Below are 17,174 nucleotides of genomic sequence, written 5' to 3'. Positions count from 1 at the left end.
AAATGAAGCCTGGTGAAGCAGTGAAGCTTCCCAGCCTGCTGCTTTATCCAAAGGTTCATTATTCTGTGGTTCATTCATTTCTCATTAGTGACATCTGCTGGTGAAACTGTGGCAGCCTCGTCACTCAGACAGACGTACTTAAAAAAAATTAGTAAATGCGATATTGTCACAAAGTTTTTGTCAAACTCATGTTTAGTAACAGGAGAGTCAATTTAATCCTATTTAACTAAACTTTTTTAAGTTATTAGAATGATTTGTAGTCAGACCTGGTATATGTTGACCGTCAGGCTGTTTGCTTTTCTCATCGACTGATTTGACAATAAAGACATTTGTTTTAGTGTATTCAGAGTGCAGAGCTCATTGGGGCAGACGGTATTCTTTGAGTTTTGATTTACCTCATGTAAAACTAAAATTATTTGAAAATGCTCTTTCTTGTATTCCTATTGGCTCTCTGATCTGATCCCTTATATTTTTACTCATCAGGCCAGAATTTTACCCTTCCAACAGCTTTAAGTCTGTTTCTGCTGTGCAACACTGATATATCTTTGCAGAACAAAGAAACAGTGGGAATTTCAAGATGATGAGAATTTTGGAGGTGAAGAGGTTAATTATTTTTATTCAGGAATCTTATTGTGATGGATCATTTCATATTCCCATATTTTTTCTTCTCACTGGCTCCTTTTCAATCAAGTTTATTTGTGTAGCACGTTTCAGCAACAACGCAGTTTCAAAGTGCTTTACATCGTTCCCTTCCCCCCCCCAGCCTCCAGTCAAAACCACAGACGGTTCACTCATTCACAACTGTTTATTTGTTCAATAAAACTTATTCATTTTTCATCCTGCCTCCTCAGAGAGTTCTGCATGTGGGCTAAAAGCCCTTCCAAAACCACAACAAATTCATATTTTCCCCTTAAATTATAAAAAAGGTCCTTCCCGTTTTAAGAAGAGCTTTTGATATTTCCCTGTATCGAATTACTTTTGGCTTTAAACAAGATAATAATGGTTTGTAATTTCACTATGGCAACAAATTTGAACAGTTCAGATCAAATCAAACGTGTCCCACAAACATTCAGGCAGTGGTGATGGACACAGACAAGTTGTACAACAAAGTATTTCAACTCTTCTTACTGAAGGACTTATTTCTTTTTTTTTTTTATAAATAATTTGTTTCTTACAAAATGATTAATGTATTGCATTCATGAATATTTTGATGAGGTCCACTGTTGCTAATTTGATTCATTTTCAATGCTGAATTTATTGAGTTCAAGCCAAAACGTTTGAGATCTTGGTTGTTTGTTACGTTGCTGTAAGTAAAGATGTGCAGGCATCTGCTTAAAGGAGAGATCTAAAAAGGGAGTGTGGTACTGTCAGTTTTTTGTTTTTTTCTTACAGTATGGCACTTTAGTATCAAACGTGTCAGCTAAGGTTTCAGATACAATTTTCCGCAAACACACAACACTCGCCGGCAGTTCCATTACTGGAAGAAAGCTTGTGTTCCCATCAGCGCAGCTCTAACAGTCAGACGAAGACTTGAGCTTCTTGCAATGGAGTTTCTTCCACGGGAGATGACGCTCTGATTAACTTATTACAGTTTGTGGAGTTTTTGATGAGCAATCAAAATTTTTCCACACCGTTAAACATCTGATGTCGTCCCACCTCCAGGAGATGCGATGACTGACGCAGTCTGCAGACCACAGTAAAGTCGAAATAAATCCCAGGTAATGAGGCTCTGCTGCGACCGTCCATCCTGATGCAGTCACTGCTGCAGTTAGGAGCCCGCATGCATGGGACTACATAAAAACGACAGAGTAAAGTATGTACTGGATAGAAACCAGTAAAAGCCTGATGTGATTATCTATTTTTTTTTTTAAAGATAATCACTCTTGTTGGCTCAAGTGGTCTTGATCTGAAAGTAGATCAACAGGAAACAGTAATGAGAGAGGGGGAAGACATGCGGCACATGTCACCAGGCTGGGAATTGAACCTGTGACCACCGCCATGAGGACTGAGTCCTCAATATGTGGGTTGTGCTTTGCCCCTGCACCACCTCGGCGTAATAATAATATTATTATTTGACTCATGTGTGTTGAAGCAGAGTGCATCTAATATTTGTAGGACCCAGCTCTAGAGGAGTGGAGCTGAAGACCCCTGCTACAGATTATTAGGAGAAACCTGAACGTAGACAGTAAACCCTGAGAAATCACTGGAAGCAAGAGCTGAAGGTGCTTGTTACTCCACATCTGCAATCAGAAATTCACTTAGGAGAAATATGAAACAAACTGTTCATTACTGGAAAAGCATTTTTTTTATGTAGTGACTTCATAAAGGAAAGTAAAAAGAAATCTATAAAAAAAATTGTCTGAGATCGTTGTCAAGGTATTTCAGAAATATATCATGATATAATCTTTTGGCCAACAAGTGGTAAACAAATTGAAAAATGAACTGTCAGATCTAATCGCTTAAATAAATGATGAAAACACGCACAAATTTAACTTGAAGGGAAAGTGTTATGCCAAATGCTTGTGCCCAGGTGCCTCTTGAAAATGAGATCTTGATCTCAATGGGGGTTTTACCTTTGTGCTTCATATCATGTTACAGCATCGTTACCTTATGAAACATATATCCAGACAGTTACTTTGCCTGACTCTGAATGTATCATTCAGTAATTACTCACCTGCACTCTGCATATGCAAATTGCATCTGATACAACTCTGCTGAGAAGGATGAATAAATACAATGACAGAAAACATGGCTGGTCAGATATTTGGAAGGTTAAAAATATATAATAATAACATTATTATTATTATTAATAATAATAAAATAGATGCCAAATAGATCACAGCAATGCCAATTTTGAGCAGCGGGACATTCCAGCACAACTTCATGTTATGTCTGGACGCTCTGGATCTAAAGCCCAGAAAAGGTGCAGTAGATCATGTATGATGCATGTTCCACAATTAAACAGGCTCGTATGAAACATTCATTCTTCTTGCAAAAGCAACGTAGCTCTTCTTATATGTAATCTATTAAGATCGGACCCTCGGGCTCTAACAATTTTTCTGTGGTTTTCTGCAAATAATTTTGAGTCAAATTTTTTATTTTTTTTTGTTGGCTGTCTGTGTCTTAATATTGGCTAATAAGGCAAAAATGCCTGACCAAATGTCTCAGGGAACACAGCAGGCTTCACTACCTTCACCATATAGCTGCTTTTATCAGAGTTTTGCTCTACCTGAGTTGCACTTTGGCGTGGACGGAGTGATCCGAGCCTTGCCATCTTATCATTTAGCAAACACCTTGTGGAACTGTGTGTGTGCTACAGCTTAAAACTACAATACTTCTAACAACAGCTGTCTGTAAAGTCTGGATATTGCAGGGCAAGAAGAATACTTGAATAATCTTTTTTTTTTTTTCTGTCAAATTAGCGCCTGATTACTGTAAATGGTACCCTGATGCACTCTATGGAATCCCCACCTGAAGAATGAAGACAGAAAGTTTTAGTGCATAACCCAATCCAACCGCAGAACAATTTAAACTTGGCTTCACAGTTACCCTCTCTATCAAGGTCACCAAACTGTTGCTTGTGCCTTGGGCAAAACCATGATTCTCAGCTATAACATAATAGCTGAGAATCTACTTATGACCTTCACAAATGGGCATTCTTGTACTATAAATATCCTGTAGATACCCTGGACATTTAAATGCTGCTGCAAGCTGCCAGCTCCAATGTCAGAGTGAATGCCCCCTTGTGATCCCCTTCATTACTAGTCAACATTTAGAGTTGGAAAGGGCTGGCGCCTACGACTCCGAGGGCTTTGAACAAGGTCATTTCTCAATATTCACAAAAAGATGTTGAATCATTTTCAATGTCTAAATGACTTACCATGTTTAGGTAATATTTTGTAACTGATGTAGTTTCCAATAATAATAATAATAATATGTTAGTTTTAATTTAGTTCTTACAATTAGATCATTTTCTTAAAGGAAAAGGGGGGAAAGCATGTCTGGGTTATCCACTGAACATGCAAACAAACAAACATGCTTCTCTAATAAATTAGCTTTATTTCTTCCAAATTCCAACTAAAGGCTGGTCACAGAAAGGCCACATACAGGCTACACTGATCCAAATGAACGACGAGGCTCCAGCAACCCGCCAAGGTGTGCTAGAACTTAAATCACCGAAAAAAACAGGTGCTGGGAATCAACAATCAAAAGCTACGGGAACACACGAGGGTCAGTAGACCCAGCACACAAAAGAACTACATGAGACAAAGTAACCTCTGACTGCAGAAAGAAACCGAAACACAAAAAAACACACTGGCCCCCGCCCCCAACAAAATAACCCACATCACAACACATAGTTCACAAAATAATATTTTCATTAAAATCAAGGGAATAAATTAATCCAGAAAGGTCTTATGTAGATGTTAGCTACTTTTTTTTTCCTTTGGGGTGTTTAAAATTACATTTTTAATTCATCAGCAAGAGTTTAGCAAAAGAAAAATATTTCCAAATTAGTTTTGACCTTTGGTTTCATAAACATGGTGTTTAATGTGAGTTCATACTTGTTTTCCTCTCATCTGAACACTTCTCTAATGTTATAATAATCCAGTAGCCACCAGTAATAACTCATTTTGTTTGTTGTTAATAAGGACGTTGATTTATTTCTGTCTGCTTTATATTTTTGTACAGATCCACTTCTCCAGTGCTGTGAAATACTATCTGACCACTTTCAGATTTCCTCCATTTTTATGTTTACCACCTTGTAAAAAGTTCTGACTTCTTGGAAGGTGATGAAAAAGTAATTCAAGGTGTTTTATTATTATTATTATTATTTTTAAATGTGCCTGTATTCTCATTTTGATTTGTTTATTCTTCCATTTCGTCTGGACAGATCGGACTTTTAAGGTGGAACCTAATGAGGTTAGTTAGTAAAAAGTAATTTTCTTCAGCATGGAAGCGGCTGAAGAGACAGCTCAAACTCACACCACCTGTAACCATGACGACATACAAGTGGGAAAAGCAAACAGACTGGGGGGAGGAAATGGATCTCATGACCAAATTGTACTTTTCACTCAATAAGAGCCTGGTGACGTCCCACCCGACTAGCCTGGATGGTTCTGGAGAAAGCACCACAAACGGCTGGAGTCCAGAACCTGAGAGTGTAGTGATGAATTAGATGTGAGGTCCAGATGGACTTGTGAATCCTGAATTTCAGTTCTTTAGAACCGGGGGAGCCGATAAGCGAGAGATCGTTGTCATCACTTTGGGTGAAATACTGACTGGGGCAGGGAGTTTGGATAGGAACCTGGAGCAGGACAACACTGGCGACAGACAGAATTATGGGACAGGAGAGGGTCAGACACGAGAAAGCAGAATCAGGCAGACAAAGCCGGGGTCAGAGTCCGGACAGCAGGAGCCAGTGAGGTACCCAGTAAGAGAAAACAAAGCAGGGAAATCCAGGAGACAAAAACATGGTTGTCATCAGGCAGGCAGGCCCATCGGACATCTACTCCTACTACGGCTTTCAAAAATCTGGCACTGTCTGCCTGCAAGAGAGCTGCATTTAAAGGCAGGTGAACAGGTGCATGAATGAGCTGATTGCACGGCTGAGCAGCAGGACACGGGAGCAACAGCTGAGCTGATTGCAGAGCAGGAGAGTAGTGGTGGAGACATGGGCAGGCAGATGGGACAGAATCGTAACCACAGGCATGCTGTGAGGCAGCATCAAGTCATGGCCACAAAAAGTGCTTCTGAACAACGACGTGATCATGGTCTGGATGATGAGCAAGACATGATGAGTGACTCTGCTGGAGGACCTCGAACAGGCAGCTGCTGCAGGAAATCATAAAATGTGGCAGCCTGGAAAACATCGCCAGTCCGTCGCAGGCAACTTTGCAGCGATTCCATTAATTGCAAACAGATATTTTTGTGACAACTGTTCAGTTGTTTTTCCTCTGAGCAGCGCCCAGATTCTTTGACTTACACTCTATTGAATACTACACAACTGACTGTCCTGTCAGTGTCTATCTTTTAAATAGACTGTGCGACTGATCGCATGGCAATGAGGTTTAAAATGAACAGTTCATCTTCTGATAGTATTGCAATTATTAGGAGAACAATATGATATTAACCTGTTACCTGAGGATTAGGTAATAATCACAAATAGATGCGTCAAAAGAAAAATCTATTAAAATCCCTAAAGATTAGTAAGAGGATACTTATTTAACTGAATATAGTTATATTCAGTCATACTCAAAATCATGTGTTTTTATTCTTCTGCACAACAATTGCATGGAAGTATGTTTTATTTTGTGGTGACAGTGTGAAAAAAAAGTAAAAATAAATAAATAAATAAAAAAATAGGATGGGGTATTAAAACATCCAAAACGCAGTGAAGCTCTGTCAAAGTACCGTTTTAAGATTTTGTTTCTCTTCCAGACCCATTTCCTTCATATTCAATGTGAAGTTCAATCAACGCTTTGCTCTTGCTCTAATACCTTTCTGGATAAAGCAGACAAAAGCCACTACATTAGTCCACAGAAATCTTGAGACGTGGCGAGTGGGAATGTCTTCAGTACAAAACCTTTATCGGGAGAATCTCCATGCCTCTTGTGCCACTGGGAACTCTGCTGGCTAAGTTAAGCCCACCCCAGTCAACAGGAGACCAAACAGCTGCTGTAACCAGATTAACACAGAAAAAGAACATGACTCCTCTGCTGCTAAATTGGATTAGTAATTGCAAGTTTCACAGTAGCAAGGAAAGAACATGACTGCACTGAGTTCTTAATAACCTCTCAGAGTGCCCTCACTGGATTAACTGGTAAATACGGCCCACAAAACGGAAGCTGACAGCTTCCTCTTTTCAGCTTATTCATCCATGAGCATTAGAGAATGAACCATCGTCCAGCACCGGTCACACCGCTCTTTGGTCTGCCGAGAGAGATGTTTTGTTGTTCTTCATTATTTGCTTCCACTATTGTCGGTGAGAGTAACACTGAAGGATATTCATGTAGTTGAGTTGTGAGGATCACCTAAGTGGAAGTGGAAGTATCTGTGGAGAGATATTTCACAATGAATTCCAGGAAACATGAAAAGTAAACGGTGGCTAATTTAATGAAATGCTTAACTACACTTGTAATTCAATTTAGCATCACATGGTGTTCTTTTTTTTTTTTTTTAATTATGTAAAGCACCTTGAAATGCCCTGCTGCTGAAATGTGCTATACAAATAAAATTTGATTGATTGATTGATTTTCTCATTTGATATTTGAAACAGCTGTGGGGGAGGAATTACTAATAAATGTGATCATTAACTGCTGCTATGTGACATTATCATGAGTTGATAAACAGCAATGGAGGGCCAGAAGCAGGGTTGAAAGTGAACTGCATGTAGTGTTCGTTAGGCCTTAGTTCAAGTGTGTCAAACAAGGGACACATGTAGAAGTTGCAAAAGGACTCTGGTCCTTGAGGATTAGAGTTTGAGAACAATGCTCTAAGCAGTATATCAAAACATAGTGTCAAAATTACTTGATAGAGAATTAAAGGTGGATCCTCAAAACTAGATTAATTATTTCTAAAAAATATGATGGATGATAAAGAATACCTAATAACATGAAAGACCATCGACTTTAGTTTAGGAAGCAATTGGTAAATCAGACATTACTTAAATAAATATGATAAGCAGAAACAGGGAAAAGAAATACAATGTAAATAAAGACAAAAATAATGCAGTGTCACGAGTTCGACACTGAATTTTCCCTTTTTCTGTTGAATAGCTGTTAAATAAAGCCTGCTGGGGCAAGACTATTCTCTAAAAGACAAAAGGTAACACTTTATTTGACGGGGTGTGCATAAGACTGACATGACGCTGTCATAAACGTGACATAACATCTGTTATGAACATGAAGGAGTCTTTATGATTGTCTATGAATGTTGTCATGAAGTGTCATTTGGTAAATAATGACACTTTTAATGCAAAGTTGCTTTAAAAGTTGCCTTGAAAGTCCATTAAAAGCCCCAACTCTCCTTCATGTTTATGACAGTGTCATGTCAGTCTTATGCACACCCCGTCAAATAAAGTGTTACCAGACAAAACATAAAAACAGCCTTTGTATTTTGTTTTCTTTATACGTCCTGCATTTTGACATCAGAAAATTATGTTAAAGTAAAGGGTTAATTAAACTTCGAGTTAGAATGCTAGGTCAACTTACAAATACAAAAACAAGGGAAATAATGGTGGTTTAATGTGACATATACATAATTTGTCATGGATTTTTAGTGGAAAAAACAATATTTTCTGCAAAACTACACACCTCAATGCTGACAGGAAATGATGGGACACCTCTGAATGTACATCTGTTGGTGCTGGAGTGGATCTGGACATCCTGGAGGTGTAGGTGGACATGCGGAGGTGTCGGGTTGTGCAGTGGTGGGTGTGAAACACAGACTGACAGAAACACAAAGATATTTTGAGAAAACCCTGACTCATGGAAAGCCATCGGCACAGCTGTAGCTTGAAGTGTCTAACATCTTCTTGACGTCTTCAAATCATCACCACAGCCCCCCTGTACCCACTTTTAATTGATCTTTTTTCATGTTTGCAAAACTCCAGAATTCTGCCGTTTTGCATTCAGAGTGCTCATGCACAGTCACATTACTCTGGATTTTTAACTGAATCATGGTGATGTTGCAACCCCAAGAAGGAGGGTCCCTCAGGATTTTTTACAGGCTGAACATCCTTTGATCCTCTGTTAAAGAAACACAACTCTTAGCAACAAAGCCTTTGAAACGGGTCAAGTTCATTGTACTTTGAGACTATAGACTGCAGGGAGGTGACACACTTCAAATGACATGCGTACAATCAAATGTATGTCATTTGATTGTGGTTAAGTGTTGCACTTCATTGAAAAGTAATTCATGACGTGATCTTTTGATGGCGATACAAGCAGTACGTCACATGAAGGAGATTGGGCTTTTTGTTTAAACTTGGTCTACATGTTCTGAGTTTAAGTGGACAGGCGAAAAAGACATTTTCTGTGTGAGAGGAAGATACAAACACATTTATTTGTGTCAAGCTGAGGTCAGTCTAGTACCCATAACTTATAGTCAATTGAGAATAGCACTACTTCAATATACAGCTCAGGTTTTAGATGGATTAGCTGTGTTCAGGGCAACAAAAACTCTTGGATAGAAACTGTTTTTAGTACGTTTGTCCTTGTCTTTATTGCCTTGAAGTGCCTCCGTAGGTCAGGAGCTTGAAGAGGTGGTGGCCTCTTCAAGCTCTGGGGTCTGAGGGATCCTTGATGATGCTGCAGGCTCTCTGGAGGCAGCAGCTCCTGTGTATCTCCTCTAGCCCTTGTGTTGTCTCCCACATCACACAAGTTCCCAAACACAACAAAAATAATCTCAAACATCATAGGCGTCAAAATGTAAAGAGAGCCTAGTCCTAATGAGTTTAGTATACATACAACTATAAAGCAATATGCCCCAGTGAATTATATAGTAGGCTGCCCCAGACATTGTTGACTCATGGTTGCCTAAAGCTTTACAAGACCGACTGATTTATTTATTTTGGATATTTGAAATGTCTTCAAGTTGCAGTGTTAAATGTTCATTAAAGCTTACTGATCTTTCAGATTGTGTTCTTGCATTATTATTTTGCAATTAACATTATATTACTTAAAAATGGTCTCAAAACAACAATATCGTTTATCATCAATCAAAATTTGTTATTGTGACAGGCCTACAGACACATGATATATAGTGTAGTTAGTTTATTACCATGGATGGCATAGTCATGGGTGTAGAGTAGGGGGCTTAGCACACAGCCTTGTGGAGAGACGGTGCTTGTGCTCAGAGCTGAGGATAAGCAGCAGTAGATGTTGTGGGGAAGATCCAGGTTCTCCAGTTTCCTCCCAGTCTGCTCGGAAAGATGGTGTTAAAAGCCGAGCTGAAGTCCAGGAAGAGTAGCCTCGCGTAACTCCTTTGCTGTGTCAGTTTGGTGTGCAGAGCGATAGCGATGGCATCCTCTGTATGCCACTGCACGAAAATGTGAAGCAGCATATTTTACGCACAAGTTGGCATGTATAAAAAAGAGCTTGGTGTGAAAGTTTGCGTAAATATTTGCAGACTTTTTTTACCTATCGTGAAAATGTGCTACAGCCACAAAAACTTTTTTTGTGGACAATAACAAACTACAAACTCCAAAACTCACCTAAATACACTGCGATCTGATTCCATTCAGTGTTGGACCAAGAAGTAGCAAACCCACATTTTTTTTCATGATTTTTATTTTTTCCATCGTTTAATATGCTTAACGATGAAGTTTAACCATATTTATCCTCAAAAAAGAACATAACACACTCAAAATTTAAAAAGAAAGGATGGGGAATACCTCACTCAAATCCAAATAGTAAATTTGGATGTTAATTTTGTGCGTGTGTGTGTGATGAGAGCTACTGGTTTTCATTACTAAAACCAGAATAAGAAGTCTGTTTTTGCTGGATTTTCCAAACTGTAAGATCTCATTAGGAATTTAAATGACATTAATTTAACATTCTGTCTCCGTCTCTCATCAGGGAACAGATGTCCAGCCACTGACAACTTTATACTGCTTCAGGCTGTTTAAGTGTTATTTATCTGTCTAATGGAGCATTTCCATAACTCATCGAATTGTTCAGTATTACTGTGGATTATTTTCTTATCTACTGCCAAGGATGGCAGAAGTAAGGCCTCTCTAGGTTCCTGAGCTGCAGAAACTCATGTCGCTATATTGAGGCAAATACGCCAAAGAAAACATCCCGTTGTTATCCGTGAGCACAAGGACAATGTCCTCTGAGAGGATGTGGCTGCAATTATCTTTTTCACCTGATACACACACACACACACCTGCTTTATCACAGGCCTTTTCAAACACAGTGTCCAAATCTGACCTATTGCTAGGGCTGTAGTGATACAATACTCTCATGATACGACACATGATACTCTGCTCACGATACGACATATATCGCGATATTCAGCAAACGATACAAGTCAATATACTTTTGCGATTTTCTGAAAGATTTTAGAGGGACCGAATGATTTTGGTGACATTTTGTGACTGTTATAGAGTTGGATTGAATTAATTTAACTGAAAACTGATTAAAAGCACCAACTACACAATACCTGGCTCTGGTTGGACATGGACACAGACTTAAAGTCGACAGCTGGACAAAAAGAATCAAAGAAGTGGTGAGAAAACATGTTTCTTTTAATTGAAACAGTACAAACTGTAGCTTACATGGATTTATAAAGTAAATAAAGTGCACCAAGTACCCTGCTCTGAATAGTTTGATACCTTTTTAACCTCAACACTTAACATCTGAAGGAATCACTCTAAGCCTGATGACCTAATCACTCTCCCAGCGAAGCAAGCAGGTGACAGTTGGATGTTACGATACTTGGAGATTAATATCGATTTTTTTCTAGGAAAGAAAATATTGATATATATCGCAAAATCAATATTACTGTACAGCCCTAACTATTTAGGCTGTGAATAAAGCGGAATCAGATAGCTCTGTTAGTGATTCATTACATAAACACATCATGCTTATCACTGAAGACAAAGAAAATGTCCATGTTTTCTCAGGATTTACCTGATGTGGACTGGAACATTTCCCAGACTGCAGAATGTAATGCTTTTCTTTAAACACATTAATCACAACTGAGACAAGAGTAGGACTTTAGGTTGACATTTTTTCAGGAGCTGCTGAGGTTATCCTGTGTATCTAAGACAATTGGCCATTAAAAGCTAGTTGCTGCTTTCACCATTACCCCCAATACACCACCCAGGAAAAAAGTGGTGGATTTGAGTGGAAGAAAGGCTCAGAAATATTCCATTACCTGTGCAATGCCACTGCATGAAAATGTGAAGCAGCAAAAGGCTGCACTAGAAGTCAAAGGGTTCTTAAGTCTAAACTGAAAGTTAAATAAATTGTAGCCAACACACGACAGAATGGACTCATTTAAAGTGAGATTACACTGTAGCATGAAAATCAAACGTGGATAAAGACGACAGTTATGCTTTGAATATCTGGAGAAAACATTAATTCCTATGCGATATTTCTCTCCAGCAGCATAAAATTTAGACCATTTTATCTGTCAGATAAAGTTTCTTGTATTTTAAAGAAACTTAATACAAGTTTTTATGTTTCACGCAAATATTCCCCATTGAGTGACATTAAACTCAATGTGGTCAAATCAAATAATCATCATCACGACTTTCAACAGTTTTATTAATGTACACCTGAATATTTATGTCATATTAACAGGGTTCTTGAAGTGTAAAATGTGTAAAAAAAAATAAAAATGGTCTTTTGTATCAAAACATCCTATACAGGTCTGAGATACAAACTAAATATTTAAGTCACCAGTTAAATATTTAGTTTGCAAAGAAATATATATTTAGTTCACCAAATAAATATTTTATTTTCTAACAAATGTTTAGCCCCAAACTAAATATTTAGGTTGCAAGCTAAATATTTAGCTAATATGTGAATTAAATTGCTGACAAGCAGAAGTGGAATATTAAAATAGAAGCTGGGTTTTGTGGACTGCTACACAAACTTCGCTGCTGGCAGGACTGAATCGTTGCTCAACAACATTTTCTTTTCCTCTCGACATGTTAAAAACAGACGCACATTCATTTTTCTAGTCTCTAGTTTCTGGATCATCTAGTTTCTGGATCATCTAGTTTCTGGATCAAGCCAGAATTCTTCCTGTTCTTCAGTTGATTTAGAGCTGCTGTCAGTGTTTTTGCACAAACAATATATTAATTCAATTTGATATGACAAAATTTGTTTTATGAAAGAATACAACTAAACTTCGGTAGTCGATCTAAAGCCACTAAAGAGTGAAAGTGACAAAATATGGAAAAGCTAAAGGGGTGTATATACTTTTGCAAGCCACCGCATGTCTCAAAATGTTCATGTTTATAACCCAAGAGGCATTCTCCCTTTTCATTTTACCTTTAGTTCTTTTTATTTTCTTGATCCATGGTGACTCTGACTAATCAGGTGGCAGTTCACTGCTCTGCATTGACAGGGCCTGTTATGCCAAAATGAATCCCTATCATTAATCATTAGTGCAGCCTCAATTGGTTCTCTGTGGATAAAGAAGCCAGTTCATGATCACAGTTTCGATTAAAGTTACTGGTGATAACAAGGATGGTCATGATGAGGGACCGAAGGCTTTAATAAAATAAAGAACACAGTGTTTGCAGGTTTAAAGAGTCTGTGACGCGATAAAACCAATATATCAAAGACTTCAATGCTTTAATTCTGTGTACACAAAATTCTTAATAATAAATATTACTTTAAATTCCATGGCGTTGCAGAGCGTCACAGCCAAAATGTAGTCCTTTCTTTAAACCTATTTCTCTTGAACAGTTGTTTTGCGTGTTTCTTTGTTTCCAGCCTGAAAATAAGGATAACGCCAGTCTTCATAAGGAGTGAACAAAAAAAACAAAAAACAAACAAACAGTACAGCATTGATAGGATGAAGCGGGTCAGTAAACTCTGACTTTTTTTAAAGTGATGGTGATGAAGTTCCACAGAGTTAACAGATTCAGTTTATGCCCCTGACAATATCAGTGTCAATGAACAGGAAATAGGTAAAAATAGGAGGGGCCGTTTGGACAAAAACTGTTTTGTCTCTTGCACACTACTAAAAACTCATACACACACACACACACACACACACAAAATATTAAAATTGCGCATATACACTAATAAAATATAGACTCATTTTTTGTATGTGAGAGAGTTGTCATGGAAGAGGCGGGGCATAATTTGGAGATCAGATCGTGCGTGCCGTTGATACCACAGTGAAGTTAGCTTCACGTTGGATGTTGGAGCTCCACGCTGTAAGCGTCTTTTAGCTCAAGGTTAATCCGATTTATGAACGCTAATTTCGGCCAGCCGTTCTCTACCGCTCCCTCCTCAAGCGGGTCAGACACTATTTATGGAACCAATAATGGATCAAGATTAAAGTTTATGAATGGTATCATCACAAAATCATAAGACAAAGGAAGCTAATAAAAAGAAAGCACAATTAATAGTGACTAACTTTTGTGGAGCACTGACTGCAACTTCTGGAGTGAAGTCTGTAAGTTCATAATCATAATTTTTCAGCCATTGTTTACATCCAGATTGATTGCATCTGGCTTTTTCTGGTGCAGAATTATGGCACCAGAAATAGCCACGTCAGTGACATAAATGTTGGATAAAATATGACCATTGTCCTAAAATATGAAATAGAAAAGGTTTTGTCTTTTTTAAAAGTGTGTGAAAATACAAACTCCAGAAAACTAGAAAAAAAAAATCCTCTGTTATTGTTCAACTGCTGCCACTTGATTAATTTTATGTTTTTGCTTTAACAGCATGGTTATTCGTGATTTGTTCAGATCAAAGCCTAATGTATAAATTGATAATACCATGATGATATGGCAGCATCAATACATTTACAATGCCTCAAGAAAAGTGTAAATAAAATACACAAGGGAATAATTCCTGTTCTCTAAATTGTCTTGGCCTCCAAAGTATGGCAGCCCTGCAGACTGGAGTGTCATCTGGATGATTGGCAGATTCTCTTTTCCTCCCAGTTATCTGATCCCACAGACCAGCTTCAGACCAGCAGCAGCAGCACAGGGGGAATCTGACAAACCCCCCACCCCAAACCACTCTGACATCCAACACGCCTCTCTCTAGCTCTTCATCTTAATCACATCTTGTAGCTGCTGCCAGTGTTTCTGATAGCACATCAGGGATTCTACACACACTCTCAGCTAGTTAACACACACACACATATAGTCGCACAACAAAGACAAAGCCATTGGCTGATGAAGATGGTTGTGCAAAACATAGAACAACATACAGTGTTTCATCGTACCCTGATGAGGAAACGTGATCATTAAGTGCAGTTATGCAGACGAAGCTGCTTCATTAGAGTAATAGCAGGTCAGGATCCGCAGGAGCATAATCAGGCATGGAAGGTCATGAGAAATGATGGAGCAGCAATTCTCTCCCTCTCTTCCTCCTCAACTGGAGGATGGAGTGTGCCACCTGGCTCATCTATCACAGCTGGAACTGCTGAGACGGTGAGTGCTGCCAATAAACAACCCTCACAAAAATGAAGCTTGCAGAAAATCCACTTACAGGCACGTGGAGGGCCGCCCTGGATCCCAGCAGACTGAATGTGTAGCTATGAGGACACTGTACTCGTCAACATTTGTACGCTTTGTTTTTAGGTCTGTCAACTCAAGCAAATGATGTTTGCAGACTTTAAAATGCTTCTTACTCCCCTGAACTGCACCAATGTATTTTTCTCTGTTGTACGCCGAGCCTTTTTATACTTCAGTGCTGTGAGATTTTCATGGTAAGGCAGCAGTCCTCCTGCTAAATGCTCTTGTGGATGAAAGGAGGTAAATTTATTGTTGCACAGTCCCAATGTCATGCTGAAAGGCATTTCATGGTGCAGTGGAGGTTTGAATGTGAGCCCACTGCAGCTGCAGGTGGCACAGATGTTTTGTATGTTTCTTTACAGATATTAAAGTTTTAGGGTTGGAATCTGTGCTAAATGTACAGCACATTAACTCCACAAAAGGACACTTCATTGTCTCTCCCTTACCAACACCATTACTTTAGAGCAGAATCCTAAATTCTAAAATTACTTGCAAAACACATTTACACAACTAATTTGCAACAGCAATTACAAAGAAAACATAATGCTGACCATCGGATGTTTTCTATTCATTTAATGAGAGAATGGTAATTGAACCAGCAGAGATTTGTTTCTTTCCATGCGTGTTTCCCTTTGTGATTAGTTTATATATTGTATTTTGCTGTAACAAAATACACAGTTCCATCCTTAGGTGGATCAGTATTTCATCTGGTCTTCTCAAGTACCAGAAATCAGTCCAACAGAGGAGTGATGTTTGGGAACATGTGACATGTGATTCACATGTGACTTTCACATGTGATTCACATGTGACTTTCACATGTGAATCACATGTGATCAGCCACAGGACCACTTGACTACTGGTTTACATCCTTTACCCCTGGCTGCCTGTATGAAGACAAATTCAAAGATTACTTGAGCAGATGGTATGAAATAATCTAATTATTTAACTTAATGAAATTTCACCTCTCCGCCCGTCTCCTGGTGTCCTTCAATTTTTGTGCCATGCAAACTTTGATATCAACATCTTTGTTGATATTATGTTATGATTTGGTCTGCATGACATAAAGCTGATCAATGTCACGTATTGAGTTACGTTTTAGTTATACTCACCAATGACAAGGTTCACTTTATCCTGGCCAAGGCTTCTCTTTATATCACCAAGATTTCCTTTCTTTCCAGTCACTGAACATGTTGACATTTCTTCAAGAGTGAAGACGAAGTTAAATCAGGTTTCTAGTCATTTTTTTTAAACCGCTGTGCGTAGTCAAGGGCCACAGAGTTTGCTATATGGTTTGTCAAAGACACTCTGCAAAAATAAAAAAAAATAATTTAACATGAACTCCAAAATATATCATGTCTTTTATCTGAAACTATTCACATGATTTCTAACACCAGGTTATATTCATACCTGTCCTTGTGCAGATTGTAATTGGTCGGCAGAACCAGATGACTGCTGGACAGCCTTGATTGCTTCCTTGAAACCTTTATATATTGTGCCTGACAGCCCTGAATCACAATATAAGAAGAATGTCAGACTTAAGAAGTTATTTGGCAACCATTTTGTAAAAGATTTGCTAACGTACCATCTTGTAGTAGTAAATTTGCCCTTCGAAGTGTCTTTATTTCATTGTCCTTCTTTCCAATTATTTCCTCTAACTTTTTGATGTGATCCTCCAACTCTCTAATCTGAGATTTGTGGTCTGTCTGATGTTGTGGACAAAAATAAATCAATGTCAGTATAACTCAACCACCAAAGAAGGGGAAAATACATTTAAGTGTAATATATAAATAATAATATGTGTGTGTGTGTGTGTGTGTGTGTGTGTGTGTGTGTGTGTGTCAGTGATTCTTGAAAATACAGACAAAATGGGTTTCAATTTTCTCCTTCAAAAAATGTAATTATTTCTCAACCTTATGTATGCAAATATGACAAATGATGTTTTGGAAATGTAAAGATG

General features: G+C 38.3%; 1 long non-coding RNA gene across 1 annotated transcript; it reads left to right on the top strand.

The window, feature by feature from the left end:
• Positions 1-4,697: 4,697 nt before the first annotated feature.
• LOC106935771 (uncharacterized) lies at positions 4,698-6,093 on the top strand. The gene is made up of 2 exons (XR_001421966.1): positions 4,698-4,787; positions 4,892-6,093. It is a non-coding gene; the product is annotated as an uncharacterized LOC106935771 (long non-coding RNA).
• The last annotated feature ends 11,081 nt before the right edge of the window (positions 6,094-17,174 follow it).

Source organism: Poecilia latipinna, unplaced genomic scaffold, assembly GCF_001443285.1.
Source record: "Poecilia latipinna isolate Pla-1442-1.1 unplaced genomic scaffold, P_latipinna-1.0 Scaffold2019, whole genome shotgun sequence".
Taxonomy (NCBI): domain Eukaryota; kingdom Metazoa; phylum Chordata; class Actinopteri; order Cyprinodontiformes; family Poeciliidae; genus Poecilia; species Poecilia latipinna.
This window is presented reverse-complemented; position numbering and strand designations above follow the sequence as displayed.